Source organism: Tenrec ecaudatus, chromosome 5 (genome assembly GCF_050624435.1).
Source record: "Tenrec ecaudatus isolate mTenEca1 chromosome 5, mTenEca1.hap1, whole genome shotgun sequence".
Lineage (NCBI taxonomy): Eukaryota > Metazoa > Chordata > Mammalia > Afrosoricida > Tenrecidae > Tenrec > Tenrec ecaudatus.
In genome coordinates, this window is record NC_134534.1 from 80,066,687 (window position 1) to 80,077,161 (window position 10,475).

Genomic DNA, 10,475 nt, shown 5'->3' on the forward strand with positions numbered 1-10,475 from the left:
TTGCATCCTCTAACCATACTTATGGAATTGGTAGGCTGAACAGCAAATCAGAGAAGCTGGCTTATGTGAAAAATGGGTATCATGATTGGTGAAGGCTTATTAAAAACCTACAAAATGCAGATGATACAATTTTGCTTGCTGAAAGTGAGGCGGCCTCGAGGAATTTGCTGATGAAGTTCAAGGCTTGCAGGTTTTAGTGTGGATTACAACTCAATGTAAAGAAAACCAAAACCTCACAACTGTAGAAAAAAATTGAAGTTTTCCATATTTCTTCTTTCATTGATCCACCATCAATGCTCATGAAAGCATCAGAAAAGACATAAAACTTTGCATTGATTAAATCTGCTGGACAAGATCACTTTAAAGTGTGGAAAGGCAAGGACGTTACTTTGAGGACTGAGGTGCATTTGACCCCACCATGGCAGTTTCACTTGCCTTATGCTTGTGCAAGTTGGACATTGAATAAGGAAGAGTGGAGAGGAATTGGTGCATTGGAATTATGGTGCTGGTGAAACATATTGAAAGTACCATGGACTGCCCAAAGTACAAAAAATTCTTAGAAGTACAGTCCGAACACACCCTGGAGATAACAATGGTGAGATTTCATCTCACGCAATTTGGACGTGTTTTGAGGAGGACTGGCTGGTCCCTGGGGAAGAACATCATGGAAGTTAAAGTCGTTGGGCAGGGAAACTAGAGTTCCATATGGTGGGCACTGTGGCCATATCAATAAACTGAAGCATGGAACAATTATGAGAATGGTCCAGGACTGGCCATCCTCCGTTACACATCGGGCGGCACTACGAGTCAGAACAGGCTCTTTGGTACCCAACAATGATAGCACACCCAAATGAGGAACTTGTTCCCTCCCAAATCAACAGGCTCTCCAATCATTGTGCCTCCTTTTTCGTTGTGGAGGAATCAAATGTAACAACTTGTCTTTTACTTTATGAGGAAAAAATGGACACCTAGAAATTTCACATATGCGGAAGATACCTACATTTTTGGTAGGTTCATTTCCCACCCTCTTGTTAGCAGATATTTAGCCGGCTGACAGAAGTGTGACCCGATGCTGGAGAGAGTGAGCTCTGAAGGAAGACCATGCAGGAGTATTGGTGTCCTTGGCAGGTTAAGACACATTGTTTTTGGTGTTCCTTCTAAATGGAGATTGAGAAGAAGGCATATGCTAGATCAATGACTACATACCAGGTATCACAAGACTTACTGATTTTTTTTCAAGTAATGCAAGCACACATGAAATACCTGCTACAATTGGAGTCACCACCTGATTACGTTTATTAAAATCAAATGTCATTCTCCAAGATCCATCAGGGTTTTGTTTTTTTGTATAGGCAAAATAAGGGAGTAATGTAGGGCAGTGGTGGGAATCACAATCTCTTTATCTTTCAGCTTCTTGGTGATGGCATCCATCTCTGAAAAACCTTCAGGAGTGCATTATTGTTTGGGGTTTATGATTTTTCTAGGCAGGGTCAGTTTTAATGGCTTCCATTCGCCTTTTACTACTATAATAATCCTGAATATATATGTCAATGATCCAAAACGGAGGTCCTTCCAGTTGCTGAGTTTGTCTATTCTGATTGTGAATTCTGGAACTGGGGAACTTACCATAGGTGAATTTAAAGATCCACTGCACCCACTCTGTATTAAATAGAAGCTCAGACTTCATTAATAATTTGGCCTCTATATGCTCCTACTTTTCAAATCCTTTTAGTATAACTTCATAGGCAGGATCCAATAATCCTCAAAAAGTATAATTATTTTCTATTTCCTAAAGAACAGACCTATTGTGTTAGTCTGGGTAGACTAGAAAAACAAATCCATGGACACACATATGCATATAAGAAACAGTTTTATATACAAGAGCAATTGAATATTGAGAAAACACCCCAGCCCAGTCCAGACCAAGACCATAAGTCTGATATTAGCCAATATGTCTGATACCAATCTATAAAGCCCTTTTCAGACTCACAAAACACATGCAATGAAGTCAAATGCAGGATGATCACAAGACAGTAGGTAGAAAGTCTTTGGGTCCAGTGTCATTGTAAGCATCTCAGTGCTGGCAGGAGTCTCTCTGTGGCTTCTCCAACTTCTGAGGTCTGGTTGCATCCATGTGGCTTGTCTTCTGCAATATCTCCCAGGGAGTAGCAGCAAGAGAGAGGTGCTTCGGCCGCCAAGGAGGAAGTGCCAGATTTCCCAGAATTCTCAGGAGAAGGCCAGGTGCACACAGAAATCTCATTGGCTATCTCCAGCTTGACAGCCTAGACTCCACCCCTCCACTCTTAATCCTTAAATTGACACCAGATTAGGTGACTACCACACCTATAATTTTTCCAGTTACACAGATAAAATACACATTTAATAGTTTTCCACCTGTTTCACTCCTAGGGACTCCCTGTCTAAGTAGCAATGTAACAAGCCATATAAGTCAGACAACTCAGATTTCTACATATACTCTGTTGCCCATCATGGTAACAGCACCCACCTTGTCTCCGTTAATTAAGTGCTACCACTTGGTTTTTACCATGTGGAACCCAAGCATCTTAATTGTCGTTAGTTGCCTTAATTCATAGGGCAAGTCCTATTCTCAAAGCGAGCTTACATAAAACAAGTCACAGCAGACTTCAGAGACACTGCAGCCCCCTTAGCAAATGCGTTCCCTGCTGTTGTGGTTAAAGGTGTATCCTTGGGGCATTCCATGTATGGGTCTATGGGTCATTCCTGATAAATCTAATGTGCAATTTTCTCTAAATATTTGAATACCTTCTTAGAGAGTATACTCAGGGTGGTCTAGTACTTCAACTTGACTAAATGTAGGTCATTTTGTGTCTCTGTGCTTCAGCGAACCAACCATATAATCTATTAGATATCTCCCAACCCCTCAAATTGTGACACGGAATGAAGAATATGTGCCAAGTAGGTCCATCTCAACAGACAGACTAATCCAGCTTGGTGTTCCACACCTTTAATAATTACTCCTATATGGATTCTTTAGGTTTCTCTCTGAACATACTGGAAAATTGTATCTGTTCTTTAGGAGTATAGCCGACATCGTTTTTTTGTCACACCTTGCAGAGAATTAAATCTAGTTGTATGTCTAGAAACAGTATCTTATAAGGCATATGCCTCAGGAAATGTTCATACAGCCTTAGGCACCATATCAGCATGCACAGCTTTGTGAAGCAGATATGGTTTTACTAATAGTAGATTAATCTCTTCATATGGGAGGGATTTCTTGTTGGCTGATGTGATTCAATGAAATGTAGGGGCTCTATGGCCCTATCATCCTGGTTATGTGCCCCCGTGTCTCTAGTCCACATTTCAGGGTTCCATTTCTTCCCAATCAATGCCCTCACCTAAATGTCAGAATCCATTCTAGCTTGAGAATTCAGTTGGCTTTGTAATGATGAGTCACTCTTATAAGTCTCTTGGTTTGGTTTTTGGCAAAATCAGCTTTGTAACTACAAGAAATAAGAGTTGGTTTCATGGCAAAGTGAAAATATTGAAGCTTTTGATGTGACACGAGCTCTGCCTCAAAAGCCCCGGGCTTATTTCTTTGCTACTCTGCAAGGAGCAGGAAGCCACCAGCTTCCTTATTGTGCTCATCACGGGGAAATGGCGATCAGGCGAACACCTGGAGCTTCACTGCTCATCAACATTTCCTTCACAGGTGGTGATGCTTTGGATAGTAACCAGAAAGGAGAAAGGCCACGAGCTGGTGGAGGCCGAAGTGGGTCATTTCAAAACAGGACATAGTCCTGGTTTCATAGTCAAATAAATCAAAAGTCAATTGGCATATGGCAGGCTGCTGATAGCTCCCATTGGTGACAGGCAATATGATGGGCCCTGGGATTACATCCAAAGAACCCGAGGTTCATGAGGTAGATTCGGATCTAAGTTCACAAGAAGAAAACTGCCTTCCCCGAAGTATCAACTTATCCAATAGAAGGTCATAACCTGATGAAAGATAACGTTTCCTTCTAATTCATCAGGATTGTGACCTTAAAAGGGTAGCACTCCACTTACTCTTCCCACCACTGCGTGGCTGTTCACTCACGGCAGAACCAGTCAGAGAGTCGCTTTATGACATCATAGGATCAACTGCCCAACTACTAAAACATCTTGATCCAGACAAGTTGACCAAAAGACTATCTCATAGCCCAATATGCAGTTGTTTGAAGAGACAAGTGGGATGTTGCGTGGTTTACAATAAGAAGAGGTGTGTCTCAAAGTTGTAACATTTATCATTCTTATTAAATCTATGATGAACAAAAAATTCGTTTGTATATATGAAGAAGAAAATGGCATCAGATTAGGAAGAAGATTCATTGACAACCTGCAGTATGCAGCTGACAAACCTGGCATAATGAAAGTGAAGTATACATCCATATTTATGAATGGAGATCCAAGACTATAACCTTCAGTTTGAATTACATTTCTATTTAATAAAATAAAAATTCACAAAAGTCTACCCAAAAGTAACATTTTGATAAAATGGGAAATTACTGGAGTTGTCGATGATTTTATTTTACATAAATCCATAAGCAACACCAACGCAATTGCAGACAAGAAGTCAGTGGGAGTATTTTATTTGGCTTCCTCTTTGCAATATTAAAAGGCAAAGATTTCTCTTAAGTACTAAAGCATTTCTGGCCCAAACCCTGGTATTTTCAAACAGCTCAAAAGTATGAAAATCTGTCCAATGAGTACAGAAATCTAAAGAATTCATGTCTTTGAATTATGGTGTGAGCAAATACTCGGAAGAATCAGGAAATGCCTTAGAGGTACAGCCAGCATGTTCGTTAAAGGCTCAGACAGCAAGATTTTACTTCAGGAACCAGTGGCTGGGGCATGAAAATGCTTGGTGAAGTCAGAGTCAGGTAAAGGTGAACAATTCTCAATGAACTGGGTGGACACTGGCTGTAGCAATCCGTTCAAACGTAAGAAATATTGTGAAGAAAGTTTGGGACCGGGCAATATTTGGTTCTATTCAACACTGGGTTGCCATGATTTAAAAACGTTCTGAAAGTACCTAACAAAAACCACACTGGGAATTTATTAAAAATATTATGAATTCTTTAATTAGTTTGAAACTTACAACTCAAACTTGTTTGAATCATTTATCTTTAAAAAGAAAGGGAAATAATTGACCATATCAAGAAGCAAGGGGATTGTTCCATTAGCAAAGCTGTGGAAAGTGTATTTTAAATGTTTCTCAGTGCTAATTTCCAGTGTACTACTTCAATAAACTTTCCTGATCACCTCTGTGGAAGTTTTGTACATCATTGTCAACTTCAGTTGACAAGCTCAGCACGTTTCTGCCCAGATCTCAGAGTTAGCATACCAGGGCATGGTGGCAGGAGATGCGGCGATGTTGTACAACTGGCTCCCGCTGAGAAGGTGGCCACATGTTCACTCTTTCTGGAGCTAAGGCAAGATGCTGGGGTACATGGAGGGAAAAGATGGATAATCATAAGAATAAATTGGACTTAGATGGAGGGTACATTTACAATAAAAACAGCATTGCCATTAGACAACGTTGGTGACACTATTTTCTGGGCAAGGCCTTTATTTTTCTTTTACCGCTGTCCTTGTGAAAGTCACCTTTCAGTATTTTTGTTTTCATTTTTCTTGCCATATGTCACAAATGCTTATATCTTTTAAAGCTAATAGAATTTTAGAACCTTTTGTCAGAAACAGTAATTTTTCTGTTTTATATTATTTCCAGGTACAGTTATTTCATATAAAATTATAAGCATTCCCTATAACCAATTAATCATAAGAAAACTAAGATATTATTTTTAAATTGTTTTAATTTAAAATTTGATTTATTTGAATCAATTTTATAAGACAAAAGATTGGTACTTAGACAATTTTTTGTAAATATTGAAATATTGCATTAACGGTATAAGTTATTCCAATATGCCAAGTGAGTCAGTATGACTTAATTTATTCAAATAAACATAATTTCAAGGTAATTAGTAAATCAATTGACTTGCTGTCTTTGTTAATTAGCTATGAATTTTATTGAAAAGTACATAGATTTAATTCAGAATCATAGTGAGGACCTATTCTTGAGATGACCAGAGATATAAATTACTATTAATTGTGAGTTCTCTCAGCAAATCAGTAGTTCATGACAATATCATAACAGGCGCATTTCCAAATACCTCTGTACCATTCATAATTTGCAGTGTAAATGGATTACATGCAATTTGTTGTGTGGAGAGCCAGCCAATCCAGTCAAAGGCCTTTGTGAAAGCATTCGAGAATCTCAAAATCACTCTGAATGAAGCAGAAAATAACTCTAAAAGTTTAATTATTTTTTTTCTAAAGAATAAGTCCAGAATCAGTTTGGAGTCATAAATTCTGCTACTCTGAGATGTGTGTGTGTGTGTGTGTGTGGCTTAATTGCTCATTATACTTTGTGTTTGAGAAATTTGCCTGCTCTTTTTGAGCCTCATTTCACTTCTAAAATAAAACAGCCCATTATTCTCCATTGTGTCATTTTAATTAATCCTTGACAGGAGATGTAGGCATCACTGGTACCAGCAGAGGCTGGGAAATGTCGAAATATCCTCCTGATAGCATGTTTATTTGTTTTACTTACTTATATCCTTACCACATGGGGCATCTTTATGTCGGTTCCAATTCACAACAACCTTATGCCGAACAGCACAAAATACTGCCTGGTTCTGCCTAAGTCTTGCAATTGTGCCAAATCATCCTCGAGCCCAGTCATCCTCCTTGAAGACCTTCCTCTTTTTCGCTGTGATTCCTCTTTACCAAGCATAATGTCCTTTTCCAGGGACTGATCTCTGCTGATGACATGTCCAAAGCATGTAAGAGGAAGTCTTGCCATCCTTGCCTCCAAGAAGCACTATGGCCTTACTTCTTCCAAGACAGATTTGTTTGTCCATTTGGGAGCCCACAGTGGACTTTCAATATCCTTCACCAGCACCACGACTCTAATGCATGGATTCTTTTCAGTCTTCCTTAGTCAATGTCCAAGTTTCATTTGCATTTGAGGTGATTGAAAACATCATGGCTTGGATCAGGCATACCTTAGTCCTCCAAGTAAAATCCTTTCTTTCCAATACTTTTAAAAAGTCTTGAGCAGAAAATGGCAGTGAGTTTTGTTTTGGTTTTTATGCACACATTGTAAACAGTTGAAAATATCCTAGTTTAATATCAGTGTATGAATATATAAGTAAAATGTACACTTCTACAGTGCAATACTATTCTAAAAATAAAAATGATTTCATGAAATATCTTGGAACATGTATGAACCTTCATGGCATTAAGTTGAGTGAAATAAGTAATGACATAATAACAAAGCCAAACCACATATTATATGTTTTCACTTCATGAAATGGCACAAAAATAAACATAGAAATGAATGTTAATCACTAACCAAAGATATATTAGGAGCCAAGGGGATTCACTGTCCAAGCAGTAGGCAATTGTTATTTTGATTGAGAAGGTACCAGTGCATGAATAGGAAGTGTACATTTTGACAAAGGTAAATAATATTACCTAAAGGCACAATTACAAGGAAATATTGGCAATTGTGCTGGGATATATAACTTTGAAACAACAGTAAAAATAGCATGAAAGGTGCTAATATATATGCATTCATTTATGCTTATATGACAATGTTGTTCCTGTTAACTATTGTTGAATCAATTCTCTTAATGACCCATGTACAACACGACAAAACACTGCCTAGTCCTATGTCAAGCTCACAACTGCCTTTGCATAGTCATTAAAATACATAGCTATAAACACATAAAAATATAAAGCAGTGCATTCTTGCCTAAAGTGTAAATAAATCTATATATTTGATTTGATTTTATTCAATCTGCATATGAGTTATGGCACTGGAAAAGAATATTGAAATTACCACGAACTGCCAAAAGAACAAACAAATCTGTCTTGGAGGACGTAACCAAGAATGCTCCTTAAAGGCATGGTGGTAAGACTTCATCTCAGTGCTTTGGACCCATTACCAGGAGAGGGTAGGCCATGGAAAAAGGCATCACGTGTGGGAAAGCCAAGGGGCGGGAACAAAGAGAATGCCCCTTGAAAAGATGCATCAAGCCAGCGGCTAGGACAGTGAGCTCCAACATAAGAACAGTGTGGGGACGCACAGGACCAGGCAGTCTGCTGTTCTGCTGTACACAGGGCTTCTGGCAGCTGAGCTGATTTGGCGCCACTGAACAAAAACTACCAACAGGAATTGAGAACAGGATTTCATGTTTGTATATTCTTTCTCTTTTTGGTTACAGTCAAAAGTTGCTTTTTTAAAAATCATTTTATTGGCAGCTTGTACAACCTTTATCACAATCCATACATCCATCCATTGTGTCAAGCACATTTGTACATTTGTTGCCCTCATCATTCTCAAAACATTTGCTTTCTACTTGAGCCCCTGATATCAGCTCCTCACCTTGACCTAAGGGAAAACAACAATAACAAATGTTTCCATCGGGTGTTGCTTATTTCTCTGTGTGTGTGTGTGTGTTTCCAAGAAAGTATTTACTCCCTCTATTAGGTCAACCCAGACACTTCACATTAGTATGCTTTGCTATTTCTCCAACTTAACCTTCTAGACTGATTTTTATACTGTTGTATATCCGGTCTTCCCACATGGGTAATCTATAATTAAGTGCTCTTGGCAATGCCTCAAACTATTGAGAATTAATTACTCTCTGCTTCCTCTTCCTCTTTCCAGTGCTCCCTTATCAGATTCTTTGGAGTCACTCATAATGAAAGGCTTCTCAAGAGCGTAAACCACGGGGCGCACTATGATAAGAGAGAAAGGACCCAAATGAACAGATATTGTGAGAGATGAGTCACAGGCTGGTCCATCTTCAGCAATCAAGCAGTTACTAAGAGCTGGGACACCAGGTGATAGCAACTATGACAATTAGGCACCTGGAGTGTGGAATGGGGAGATTGCAAGAATTAAGATTAATAGCCTGGAAGCGGGAACCTCTGAGGTTAACCCTATAGTACTCAGGCAATGGGGGTAAGATGCTTAAGGAAGGGTTGGAGGTGCAGCCCACCACCCACCTCCTTTGCCTGATTGCATTCAGTGTTTCTCACAACGTGATGTAAGGTGACACTGCTATCAAGGCTATGATGTAAAATAGAATCATGTTGCCCGTGAGCTATGAAGTGTCCCACCTAAAATAACATCACCTCACAGTTACAATGGAAAGTTTCTGTCCCTTGGAGCGCACACACACACGCCAAAGGACAGAAACTTTCTGAATTTTTTGAAAGTCAAATTAGAGTTTAAATAAATTAGAGTTAGTAAACAAAACACTATCATATTTGTCTCTCTGTTCATAGTTCCACTGAATAAGCAGTTGCTTCCTACATGATTTCTAGTTTTAAACGAGCACTTTGCTAAAAACCAAGATTGCACATAACAAATGCCTAATCAAAAGATGCAAATAAGAAACTAAAGATAATTCTAAACTGAAGGATATGTAGTACCTGTGAGAGTGTGTTCTTTCTGACCCTCCATAATTTACAAAAATCATCCTCTTAAAATATGAATTTTAAAGAAATTACTGGAATTATTTTGACATCGACAATAGATTTTCATACTGGTTATTTGTTTGAAGAATTATTGTGCATCTAAGTATCTGCATATGGTTTCTTATTGTTTGTCATCCTGCCAATTCTAACTCACGGGTCCAATGTTTTCCTGGCATTCATGGGAACAGTTGACCACGGCTTCTGTTGCAATGGCATTGGGTAGGTTTAAACTATCAACTTTTTGGCTAATAGTTTAGCACTTAACACTTTGTGTCACCCAGAGATTGAAAGTGGTTTAAATGGAGCCAATTTCAGACATTCCTTTAACTCAGAGTTTTAAAAAAAATTAATAAATCATTTTATAGGGGGCTCTTACAGCTCTTATAATAATACATGTATCCATATGTCAAACATTTGTATATATGTTGCCATCATTATTTTCAAAACATTTTCTTCCTACTTGAACCCTTGATATCAGCTCCTTATTTTTTCCTCCTTTCCCTAACCTCCTTTGATAAATTATAAATTATTATTGTTTTCATATCTTACACCGTCTGCTGTCTCCCTTCACCCATGTTCTTGTTGTTCATCCAGTGTATGTGTGTGTTTGTGTCTGTGTGGTGGGGGGGTGATATTCATACTTTGATCATTGTGATAGGTTCTTCCTTTCTCCCCCCACCTTCGTCTACCTTCATGGTATCACTACTCCCATTATTGTTCCTGAAGTGTTTATCTGTCCTGGATTCCCTGTGTTTTGAGCTGTTATCTGTACCAGTGTACATGCTTTGGTACCGATTTGTAAGGTAGAATTGGGGTCATGATAGTGGGGGATGGAAGTAGGGAGCATTAAGGAACTAGAGGAAAGTTGTATGCTTCATTGGTGCTGTAGTACACCCTGACTGGCT